The sequence below is a fragment of the Pezoporus occidentalis genome, unplaced genomic scaffold (assembly GCF_034315485.1).
Source record: "Pezoporus occidentalis ecotype Australia unplaced genomic scaffold, CSIRO_AGI_Poc_V1 ctg27, whole genome shotgun sequence".
Lineage (NCBI taxonomy): Eukaryota > Metazoa > Chordata > Aves > Psittaciformes > Psittacidae > Pezoporus > Pezoporus occidentalis.
This window is the reverse complement of record NW_026914611.1, coordinates 10,156,999-10,170,155: the sequence shown is the minus strand read 5'-3', so window position 1 is coordinate 10,170,155 and position 13,157 is coordinate 10,156,999. Positions and strand designations below refer to the sequence as shown.

Here is a 13,157-nt window from a genome sequence, read left to right as displayed (position 1 = left end):
CAGATTTGTTGTTTGGTTTTTTTTTTTTTATTTTTATTTTAATTTTTGAGCTTCTTTATTTAACTTTATTCACTTCCCAATTCTCAACCATTAGCATTATGGAACTGGACAATGAAAAGTGAGGACATACTTATTTAAAGATATCTGCTTTAAATAAATATTTCATAACATTTTTACTGAGCTTAGGTTTTTGAAAAGGTATCTTTACTCTTCCTTTTGAGGCAATTTCCATTGGCAAATGTTCCTCTCAGCATCAGGTATTACAGGTATATTCGTCAAAACTTGTTATTTTTACCATTCTCTTCTTTTCATAAAGTTATTTTAGGAATGATGTATATTCTGTTGACTACTAATATATGTATGTTTTACTGTAACAAGCACTGGGAATTTGTCTGGATACAACAGATGAAAATGGGCTGTCTTTTGCTGTCTTGTAACATGCTTGACATAACCTTGGGCAAGGATTTTGGTTTGGCCTTCCAAAAATTAAGATTATCAGCCTTTGCAAGTGTTTGAGGTAGGTAGGTTGTAATCCTAAAAGCATTACCTCTGGAGTTAAGAGCCTGCCTTTGAAAGGCTTGGCCTAGGTTGAGAGGTTGAAAGTTGAGGTGATAAATACATGAGCATTTGCTACTGAAGCAATTTTCTTGTTGTGATTGAGAAGCTGGAGGGTTTCTTTGAAAATTTCCTTTAGAAACTATTGACCTGAGAAAACTGCATATGATTTCTGTCCAACAGTCTGTTTTTCAAAGGAAGTTCATCTACAAGCATCCAGTTTAAAAAAAACACATTCTTATGACAAACAGGAAAAAAAAACTATTCCTTTGGATTTAAATGAGTTTTGTGCGCTTGTGTGTGTCTGCTGTTGTAGCTACCGGTTCTATAATACATCAAAGACTGGAGTTGGTGGTTCTGATGGTATTTGAGCCACAGCAACATTTTGCTGCTTCTGTTAATGAACTTGTTACAACTAGCCTAATGGTAACTTCCCGTAGAGTAACTTTAGTTTAAGAGTATGCAAAGAAGTGCAAAGTCTCATCCCGGAAACAAGACAGAAACTTCTAATTTTTCTTCTTTTTTAGAAGGACATTTTTTCGACTTTGATAAATCAAAATTAATTTGGTTTTAAGTTTCAAACTTTCCATTAGCCTAATCTTCAACTAAAATATTGTTTAATGGCTGAAGCAAAGTAGTTCATGCATTTAAAGAATCTCTAGCAAAGGATTCTGACATGGAAAACACACCAAACATAATAACTGTTTTCATAGCTGTTGGTGTACCAAAATGATGCATTTCAGCAAAACAGTGGGTTAGTTAATAACATTCTTTAAGAAATCATGCATTCTGTTTTTTACCTCCCTTCCTAAACAAACTAATTCACCTACTTCTGTTTCTGATTTCTTTGCTTACCTTTGGAAGGGCAGTTTGGGCTAGTATAATTGTTTTGCGTGATACTATCTATTGCAAGGTTCCACAAAATGGTGAAGTGATGCTATGTGATGACTGAATATACTGGCAGACTGACTTTTGCCAAAAACATGCAGGTTTTTTCCTCCTGCTTTTTAGGACTTGAATTGTATTTGCTTTTAAGTTCCAGAAAAATTTAATTTTCCCACATACTTGTTTGCAGGATATAGTGAAGTAGACATTCAAAAAACATATTCTTTCTTCATCCCCTCCCCTAAAAATGTTCTTTGAGCAATTTCTTATGCAATACAGAATATTGTGGTTTTACTACATTTGTTTTGATGTTAAACTTACCATAACCATTCTTAGCTATCATTTCTTACAGAAGGAAATATTTTTTCCTGATCATAACTTCTAATGTTTATTTCAATGTTGTGTGCTTTAATGTCTCATAAATATATGACTTCAATAAACAGTTATTTTATAAGCAACTTAAAAAGGAACCATCCATTAATAAATAACCCCAAACTATCATATATTCAGAAACATTCTTGAAAGATGCATTGCAAAATTTTAAATCTGCATATTAGATTTCCAATGTTTAAAACCCACCCAGTATGTAAAATAGGAAACGGTTAGTACTGGCTAATTGCTTATTTGCTAATGCCAAACTTTTGAGCCAAATGTTCAGTAGCCCAACAAGTGTTTCTCACCGGTTTAATTACTACATGTATAACTGTGACTTGATTTCTCTCTGCTTCTCTCTCCTTCATTTTGGAAATACAAAAGCACTCACTTAATGGTTAACCTCACTATCATCTGCGTATTTGAGTCCATAATTCATTTTCAAGTTCTCTGCATACAAGTTGAAAGAAAAACTTCCTGATATGATTTATTTAATGCTATTCACAATAAGTATTAAACAGCAGATTCTTGTTATGTGTGTATACCTGTTATGTGTTCATACCTCCTATGTGTGTATATATGTGTTTATAGTGTAAGACACTGAGGGAGAGCTAAAAGGCAAGGTATTCGCACACAGTGACCAGTGTGTATGAAGCCATTATAGAATCACAGAATCATTAGGGTTGGAAAGGACCTTAAGATCATCTAGTTCCAACCCCCCTGACATGGGCAGGGACACCTCACACTAAATCGTATCACCCAAGGCCTCGTCCAACCTGGTCTTGAGCACTGCCAGGGATGGAGCATTCACAACCTCCCTGGGCAACCCATTCCAGTGCCTCACCACCCTAACAGGATAGAATTTCCTCCTTATATTCAACTTAAACTTCCCCTATTTAAGTTTGAACCCATTGCCCCTTGTCCTGTCACTACAGTCTCTAATGAAGAGTCCCTCTCCAGCATCCCTATAGGCCCCCTTCAGATACTGGAAGGCTGCTATGAGGTCTCCACGCGGCCTTCTCTTCTCCAGGCTGAACAGCCCCAACTTCCTCAGCCTGTCTTCATACGGGAGGTGCTCCAGTCCCCCGATCATCCTTGTGGCCCTTCTCTGGACTTGTTCCAACAGTTCCATGTCCTTTTTATGTTGAGGACACCAGAACTGCACACAATACTCCAGGTGAGGTCTCACAAGAGCAGAGTAGAGGGGCAGGATCACCTCCTTCGACCTGCTGGTCACGCTCCTTTTGATGTAGCCCAGAATGCAGTTGGCTTTCTGGGCTGCAAGCACACACTGAAGCTGGCTCATGTTCATTTTCTCATCAACCAACACCCCCAAGTCCTTCTCCGCAGGGCTGCTCTGAATCTCTTCTCTGCCCAACCTATAGCTGTGCCTGGGATTGCTTCGACCCAGGTGTAGGACCTTGCACTTGGCATGGTTAAACTTCATGAGGTTGGCATCAGCCCACCTCACAAGTGTGTCAAGGTCCCTCTGGATGGCATTCCTTCCCTGCAGCATGTCAACTGAACCACACAGCTTGGTGTCATCAGCAAACTTGCTGAGGGCGCACTCAATCCCACTGTCCATGTCAGCAACAAAGATGTTGAACAAGACCGGTCCCAACACCGATCCCTGAGGGACACCACTCGTTCCTGGTCTCCAGCCGGATGTTGAGCCATTGACCACAACTCTTTGTGTGTGGCCATCCAGCCAGTTCTTTATCCACTGAGTGGTCCATCCATCAAATTGATGCCTCTCCAATTTAGAGCCAAGGATGTTGTGTGGGATAGGGTCGAATGCTTTACACAAGTCCATGTAGATGACTTCATCTGCTCTATCCCTGTCCATCAGTTCTGTAGCCCCATCACAGAAGGCCATCAAATTGGTCAGGCAGGATTTCCCCTTAGTGAAGCCATGCTGGCTGTCACCAAGCACCTTGTTGTCTTTCATGTGCCTTAGCATGCCTTCCAGGAGAGTCTGCTCCAAGATTTTGCCAGGCACAGAGATGAGACTGACTGGTCTGTAATGCCCTGGGTCATCCATTTTCCCCTTCTTGAAAATGGGGGTTATATTTCCCTTTTTCCAGTTGTCAGGAACTTCACCTGACTGCCATGATTTTTCAAATATGATGGCCAGTGGCTTCGCAACTTCATTTGCCAGCTCCTTCAGGACCCATGGATGCATCTCATCAGGACCCACGGACTTGTGCATGTTCAGATTTTTAAGATGGTCTTGAACCAGTTCCTCTCCTACAGTGGGCGCAAGGTCTTAATTCTCACAGTCCCTGCATGTGCCTTCCAAGACTTGGGTGGTTTGGTCAAAGCCTTTGGCAGTGAAGATCGAGGCAAAGACGTCATTCAGAACCTCAGCCTTCTCCAAATCCTGTGTAACAAGTTCTCCCGAGAGCTTCCTGAGGGGGCCTACATTCTCCCTAGTCTGTTTTTTATTTGCTATGTACCTGTAGAATCCCTTCCTGTGATCTTTAATACCTCTAGCTAAGTTTAATTCTAACTGAGCCTTAGCTTTCCTAACCTGGTCTCTAGCTTCCCGGATAACATCCCTGTACTCTTCCCATGCCACCTGGCCTTGCTTCCACTTATTATAAGCCTCTTTTTTCAATTGAATTTTCCTCAGGAGCTCCTTATCCATCCAAGGAGGTCTCCTGGCCCTCCTGCTGCACTTCCTTCTGGTTGGGATGCAACACTCCTGATCTTGTAGCAGGTGATCCTTGAATATCATCCAACAGTCTTGGGCCCCCTGCCCTCTAGGGCTCTATCCCATGGAACCTTCCGAAGCAGGTTCCTGAAGAGGCCAATGTCTGCTCTCCTGAAGTCCAGGGCAGTGAGCTTGCTGCACGCTCTTCTCACTGTCCTGAGGATCTCAAATTCAAGCATCTCATGATCGCTGCATCCAAGGCTGCCCTGGAGTGTCACATTTCCAACGAGCCCTTCCCTGTTGGTGAGCACGAGGTCAAGCATGGCACCTCTCCTTGTCGGCTCCTCTGTTACTTGCACAAGGAAGTTGTCTTCCACACAATTGAGGAACCTCCTGGATTGCTTGTGCCGGGCCGTACCGTCCTTCCAACAGATGTCAGGGTGGTTGAAGTCACCCATGAGAACAAGGGCCTGCGAGCGTGAGGCTTTTCCTATCTGTCTATGGAGTGCTTCATCTGCAGGTTCTCCTTGATCAGGCGGTCTGTAACAGATCCCCACAGTAATGTCTCCCAGAGCTGTTCTCCCTTTAACCCTGACCCACGAACTCTCTGTGGACTGCTCTCCTGTCCCCAGACAGAGTTCCATACTCTCCAGCCTATCCCTAACATAAAGGGCAACTCCCCCTCCCTGTCTGCTGGGCCTGTCTTTCCTAAAAAGCCTGTAACCTTCCATTCCAACACTCCAGTCGTAGCAGTCATCCCACTATGTTTCTGTGATGCCTATTATATCATACCCCCGTAGACGTGCACACATCTCTAATTCCTCTTGTTTGTTCCCCATGCTACGGGCATTTGTATAGAGGCATCTGAGCCGAGCTCCAAATGAATCCGGCTCATTGGCTGGAGCGGCTGGGATATATCTACATTGCTCCGAGCATTTATTATAGGTTCTGGCAACTGACTGGGTGTGTTGGGATGGAATGATGCCCCCCTCCCCGATTGACAAGTTAATTTGATTGTGTAAATCAAATTTGAGCTGACATTAGGAAGTTCAAACACTTTCAGCTATGCTTCAGCCAGAGTAGATATTCTTTAACCAGTAGTTGGACTCAAAATATTTAAAAACTGTCAAATATCTTAAAAGTTTCCTTTATATATAAATATATATAATATACATATATAATATATAAAAGCTATAGCAAATGAGAAACTTTGGCATTAATTGAAAAGAATAAGATAATAAAGAACTTTCTTCTTGAGGGTGACATCTATATTAACTTATCTTTGCAAATCTCCTTTCTGAATTATTCTATATACTTTTTGTGCATCACTGGGAAACTTCATGGTTTTGAGTAGCTATTGCTTATCTCTTCTTTCTTCCTTAGGTTTTGCCCCCTATGTTCCATTTTTCCCTACTTTTATCCATGCTACTTGGATATGTACATGGACACAAATTCAGCATGGATACAAATTCAGCCTCATACCAGGCTGGGGAGGAGGATGGTAGGCCTAAGGGTTTAAACAGACACTGTCTTTTGGAAAAAGATACCATAAATCTTCTCATCATTGAGGTCATTTCTTATATAGGACAGTTATTTCAGTATTCATCATTTTTGGACATAAACTTCTAAGTTTTCATTAAACTTACTACTTAATGTGCTCTGACCCATTACAATAAAAGAGCAGAAACTATGAATAGTAAAATATTTCATTATGTTTTTCTTATATTTCTTGCTGCACAAATGCATTTGCAACATGAAATAACAAGCAGCTCTCCCCTCACTGTCCCAGTAGAGATAAACATTTTTACATGCATTCAAAACGTATTTGGAGTACTGTAATTGGCAGCTTATTTTGGGTCTGATCTATCAAAACCATTGACATTTTGCTATTGATTCCCATGAGAACTCACTTCATCAGTGCTATTGCTGTAATAAAAAGAAGTACTTGTTATGAAGTGGGCTGGCACTAAGCAGGTTTTCATCATCATAACAAATATAAATATGCAGTTTATATGTGTCTCACACAACCTAATCATTGAATCTGTATATTTGAAATAATTGGGAAAACAGGTCAGTGAGTAACTCACAACAATGCTCATGTGTAAGCATTCTTTCCAGTTTATAACCAAGGTTTTCTTCCATAGGTTGCTTAGATGGACTCACTGAACCTGTCATTCTTATTTACTTATCCAATAACATCTTCTTTTAAGAAAGAGTGGATGGATAATTTGGTCTGATTATTGCTTCTGTTTCCATGGCTAATTAGGTCTTGAGTACATTGTGGCTTCTTCTAAATATTGCTATTACTTGATGATGGGAGAGGACTTACATATTAATCAGAACTATAGGTCATCGGCCCCTGTAGTTCTTCATGTCTTTAATTCACTGCTCATAGTTTTTTCCCCTTTCTGGGAATAGGATAGGTCTTCACAGGTGCCTGCTGATAGCAGTCATAAAATAACCTGAAAAGAAGCATTAGAGAGGAAACTATAAATGGTCTGAATGCACTCCTAACTTAATAAAGCAGTCAGTTGCTACGCAAGAGAGCAAAAATAGGACCACAGTACCACAGATCTTCACAGGACTTGTCCTGTGGAATGATTATAGTTCTTGTGCCAAGTATCAATGACTTCCAGAGCATGGGTTCTATCATTACAAGCCTTGTACTTCAGAAATCAGAACTGAGACTTGAGTCAGATGAGTCTGTATCTTCTCAGAAAGGTGAGAGCATATACTAGGTGAATAAGTATAATTTGCTTTAACTTTTCTTTTTCAGCTTTACTTTCTGAAAGGAACATAGTAGCTGATCTAGAAATGCACACAATGTTGAGCAATAGAACCTATTACAATGGGCATTGAGTCCATAACATCTTCTTTCTCTCAATTTAGAAGTCTTTAAATTATGCCCATGGTACTGCCTTTGAAATAGCCTCATTATGTGCTATGTGATACTATCTCTTTAAGAAGAGTTTTGGGAACCTTTCTTAAGGAAAAGTAGGTTTCCATTGATATAAAAAATGTCACTTAATTCTTTAAAATATTTATTAAGTCCGTGTGATAGAATATTACAGTCATAGGCTCCCAGTACCGATAACACCTTCTGTACTAGCAGTTCCCAGACTAATATGCAAACTTCAGAGTTCAAGTATTCAAGGTGACCATCTCTTACAGAGAACTAGATATTTTAGTAAAATATATCAAGCTTTTATAAAGCCATTCATCTGAGAAGTCTTGTGTTCTTTGTTGCCTCACATTCCTCTTCTCTGTCTTCCATCACTGTGGCTACAGGTCAAGCAGGATCAGCGAGATGATCCAGCAGATTAATCTGCTAAAACTATCACTATTTTTTCTGTTGGATCAGTGAGCTGCTCTGACTCCCCCTAAAACTGCTGGTCATTGGAAAAGGGAAACAATGACCAACTGAAGGAGCTGGAGACTTGTGGTTAGATCAGTGTAAGATGAAATTGCACCTTGGTCAGGACCCTGAATATCTATCTAGATAGGCACAGAGCAAGTGCAAAACATGTACTCTTGGCTAAGACCTTTTATCTCCACAGAAAATGGAGATGTCTTCCATGACTGGCAAATTATGTTGCCATGCCTCTAATGACTTCCATCTGTTGATGGATTCCTATTCCTGGCTATTCATTACTGGGCTATAATTATTGCCCCTTCCAGACTTTCAAAGTTGAGGAAAAGGTACACAAGATGGGAGAAGCTGTCTGTGCAGCAGAATGTCTTGGAGGGAGCATTCATTGACTAATCATTTACATTTCTTTTGTGCATCCTACTGACATCAACACAGCAATTCATTTTGCTTCTACTGCACCATTATATGTAAGAAGTGGGGAATGGCTAGGTGTTTCCAAATTGCCTGTCAACCTTTTAATTTGTAGCTGTTGTATTTTGTTAATGGCTAAGTAACCTGCTGTGAACTTTCCTCATTAAAATGGCTTGTAACACAGGCAGCAGACAGTATTACTTGAATTTACACCTTTCATTTCAAGGCTATGTCAGAAAAAAAGGATTTGCCTGTTTTCTGTTAACTAGGATGCTAGCCTTTTGCATGCTAACATATTGTACTCTGCATTCAGACAAAATTTCATATGAACCTAAGAAACAGCATCTTTCAGAAACAACAGGAGAATAATGCTGGAAGTCAGTTTGTTTTCTGGCCAAAAATCCTGTTGATAGTTACTTTAGTATATCCAGAACTGTGTCTGGTATTGCTAACTTTTTATAGGCAGCATGGATAGTTGAGCTTTTCAGAAACAACTGGTAAAATGTGTTGCCTTTATTTTTGTATAGCTCCCTTAAAATGAATTTTAAAGCAGTGTCAACTCCACCTCTAAAGTGTTCTAATGTTGCCACCTGTGAGCATTAGTTCTTTTTAAGTATTTTTTCCTCTTAACAATTTTTTTGTTTGTTCATAAGAATGAAAATACCCGTGTTTTTCACGTGACTTCTAAATGTGAAAATTTACTGTCATTAGGCTGCAAAGACAGTTTTCTTGTCAAGCAAAAGCATTCATTTGTGAATAAAATTTGTTTAATCTGTAATTCCTTGCCCTTACTAACAAAAAGGACTTTTAATTCTTCTCTGCAATTACGCTATAAACTTCTCTAGGATTATTCGTATTTGTCCACCTGGTATTTGCAGCCAAAGCCCTCTCTTGACACTAGGCCCAGAATTCCCTTTTTTGCTTTAAATATTGGAGCTCAGTTAACTTTTCCCGTCACAGTGCACATCTAACACAGTACAAAATGATTCTCACTTTTCAATATAGACTCCACAGTTATATGCTTGGGACCATAGATATAATGAGAGATCTTTGCTACACATCCTTTGCAGACAGGAGGGGTTTTGGAATTCTGTTTTACAGACCGGGCAACGAGAATGGACACTGTTCTTTCTGTTCAGGCTGTAGCACTGTGCAGCAAATACTGAGAGAGGGGAGTAGCGGGCATGGCAGTAGCTTTGTATCAAACATTTTCCAGTGAAAGAGGGGTTTCCTGGCTTTCAGTTCCTATTGCTAGGGCAGTTCTTTACCATGCCCAGTGACTGTTTACTGTAAAATCCCTTAAAAGATGGATGAATAATTTACAGCATATAGAGCATTGAAGGGGGAAGCAAGGATTGTGGGTAAAGGGGAAGTAAGAGAGAGCAGAAATTTGGAGGCAGATGATTTTTGCCACTGGTAAGTACTGGAAGTGTGTCTGATGTCATGTGATTCACAAAGAGTAATAGCTCAGGATATTAATAAAGTATTACCTAATCAAACAAGTGCATAATAATCCTCAAAGGTCTTATATCATTCATAATGCTCAGGCTGGTAAAAATAAAATAAAATAAAATAAAATAAAATAAAATAAAATAAAATAAAATAAAATAAAATAAAATAAAATAAAATAAAATAAAATAAAATAAAATAAAATAAAAATTATGAGCATTGTCCCTTAATCCTGAAGACCTTTTTATAATGAATCTAGCATCTCTAGATGTTCTACTGAAAATGACCCTAGCAAGATTTGAATATGATTGATTCCACAAGGAATTATTTAGCTAAAATACATGTAGCTACTGAATTTTAATTGCTTTCTTCACTTTTCATTTTAATAACTTTCTAACATATCTGTGGAAAATTACGACTTTTATAAACTTTTAAACATAAAGACAAGATGACCAGGCTAAACCAACCAATATTCCCTCTTCTGTTTCCTCCAATTCAATGATCTTAGCGGTCTTTTCCAACCTAAACAATTCTATGATTCAACACAAAAATGGCAGCATAACTGACTGCAGTTTGGCACAACGCGGGCACTCAGAGGTAAATCAGCTTCACCCTGCCTTGTGACGTCTCTGATTCTGGTCTTAACCTGCCCTTCAGCAGAGCAAAACTGCTTCTGTGGTATCTCTCTTGCACCCAGAGGAAGAGAGACAGAGATCTAGAAAAGAAAAGAAGGTATATGTTTAGGAGAAGCCATGAAAGCTGAGTATCCACAAGGAGATCTTGTAAAAATAGAGAGGTGTTTTTGCTTACACTTTTGTGTTCATATGGAACAGAGCTACCCAGAACGGGGCAGTAGCTTTAGCCTGCCTTTAAATTAAAATTCATTCTCCCAAGGGAATATCAAAATGTTCTGAGGATTACAAGGAATGTATTCGTTTCTTCTGTGTCAACAAATAGGTATAATTTTTAGTTTTATGGCACCAAGTAGGTTTTTTTAGTAGTCTTAGTTCAGTGAACAAAATTAGCATTAAGCACATGGTAAAGGCCAACAAATTATGTAGTATTTTAATACAATAAGGTTTTAAATTGGAAACATCCTTTTAGATTGAGTGTATGAAAGAGGCTGATCTCAGAAAATGTCTTGCAAGCAATGAGGGCTTTGCAACAGATTTTCATGTAACACTCTCACTTCCCTTCCCCACTCCCACCCAAATCCCCCATCTCACCACTTTTCTGCAGAGAAATAGCGGAAGAGATAGCCAGCTATTAATACAGTGAGAAGAGATGCCAACGCAACTATTAATTTCTGTTAGCTAGATAATAAAACTTATTTTTTCATTTCAGCGATGAGGCCACAATAGGAGCCCCTGTATGTAACAAGGTACATGCAGACTAGGTTTTGGTGATATGTCAGAATATTCATTAGGCATAGTGAGGAAAGGAATTCTGTCTTGGGATGTGTTCAGGCATCACTGAATAACCCGGAGAAATGATCAGAGCTACATTACCAAATATTAAAGTTTGAGCAGTTATAACTGAATATGGGAAAGTCAGTAATCTTTGATGATTTAGAATGTTTGAATGCCTCACACTAGAACTGTTTCACATAATCTTCTAATTAGCAGTCTTGTTGGCTCTTCTGAGAAAATTTAAATAGCCTGAAGATTTCTGATGAGAGTGAGCATTATAAACATGAAAAAAAGAAAATCCAGGATATTTCAGCTGATGCTGCAATACAGAAAGCCTAGTTCAAACAATGAGTTATTAACTACTGAAAATTAATAACTTTCAGATACCTTCAAAATTTTCCTTTTTAAAAAAGCTTATCTTAAACTTTTTTTGTTGGTATAAAACCCTATAGGAACTTAAATACTTTAGATTGTTTTAAGCGTTAGAGGTGCATTACAGACAGGCAGAATTAGGCTTTTGAATCTAAACCTAACAACTGCCTTTAGAGCCAGTAGAAAAAAAGAGGGGTCTCCCATGCTCAAAATCTGTGTTGGGCAAATGCCTCTGCTACAGGGTGTTGAATAACACTGTGAAGGTCCCTGTTAACTGAAATTGTGACAATTCGTATCAAGGCAACTTTGTCATGAATGGGATCTGTCCAACAAATCCACTGATCATTTCTAGGTTTTGTATGAGAACAAAAGGTCTGAGTTTTTATTTGGAGCAGATCAAAAAGAGACACAGTCTCTGTATCTTTCCTTAGAAATTATACTATTATAGAATCATAGAATCATAGAATGGCTAGGGTTGGAAAGGATCTTAAGATCTTAGAATCACAGAATGCTTTGGGTTGGAAGGGATCATCTAGTTCCAACCCCCCTGCCATGGGCAGGGACGCCTCACCCTAGGCCATGTTGTCCAAGGCTACATCCAGCCTAGCCTTGAACATTGCCAGGGATGGAGCATTTACCACTTCTTTGAGCAACTTGTTCCACTGTCTCACTACTCTCACAGTAAAGAACTTCTCCCTAATGTCTAATCTAAATATCCCCTCTTTCAGTTTAAAACCATTCCCCCTTCTCTGATCACTACATGGCCTTGTAAAAAGTCCCTCTCCAGATTCCTTGTAGACCCTTTAGGCACTGGAAGTATGTTATAAAGTTGTCTGTGCTTCAGAAAATCATATGCTTCAGAAAATGTCATGTGAAGCATGTAAGACACAATCAAGGTTTAACTTGGCAACAGCACCACATTTTTAAATGTGCTGTCTTCTGATCGTAAGTATTTTCAGAAATAAATCATGCTCTGAAAGCTTATCAAATAAAATATGTTTAATCCTTTTGCACACATTTTCAATTAAAAGATCCTGTTGTAAACCAGATGTGTTCTTCTGTCTTGGAAAAAAAAAAAGCAAAAAAAAAGCAGATTTAGAAATAGCTATTTTCTGTTTAGATACAGGTCTGCATGCACAGATTTCTGATTCCCAAAATCTCTTGTAAAGGGACTTCCAGAGGTCCCTTTCAACCTAAACTAGTGTACACTAAAAAAAGAGACAGGTTTTAGTAAATTAATTGATCATTTACATGCTTTCAATTTAGAAAATTCGTATTTTTAATAAATAGGAGTTTCATTGCTTGATATTTATAAACATATTTTTTACATGTTTGCAAAAACTTGCATAAAACTACAAAGGGATATGCAGATTATGGTAACAGATAATGGAAATTATAAAATATCTTAATTTCAGATCATAGTGCTTTATCTTTGTTTTCCCTTCATCAGTGTTAAGCAGGCAAATTCCTTTAGGTGTGGGCCAAATCTTGAAATAATGAGAAAGCTGATCTGCAAGATGCTGTTTTTCAAATGAAATGATACTGAAGAGCTATTGTACAACATACTGAGAGACAGCTGTTTGTTTTGTTGTTTGGGTTTTTTTTTTTTGTTTATTTGTTTGTTTTTAATTAGGGGATTAAAAATAATAAAAATTGATTTCTAGGGGAAGTTGACCTACCT

General features: G+C 38.6%; 1 protein-coding gene and 1 long non-coding RNA gene across 7 annotated transcripts in view; one reads left to right on the top strand and one right to left on the bottom strand.

Annotated features, from left to right (window-relative positions):
- Window positions 1–13,157, top strand: part of FGF14 (fibroblast growth factor 14) — a 399,242-nt gene that overhangs the window by 235,693 nt on the left and 150,392 nt on the right. The gene's annotated exons all lie outside the window — the stretch shown is intronic.
- LOC134166779 (uncharacterized) lies at window positions 6,243–10,377 on the bottom strand. The gene is made up of 3 exons (XR_009965992.1): window positions 10,263–10,377; window positions 6,795–6,927; window positions 6,243–6,391 (listed from the first exon to the last, which is right to left on the bottom strand). It is a non-coding gene; the product is annotated as an uncharacterized LOC134166779 (long non-coding RNA).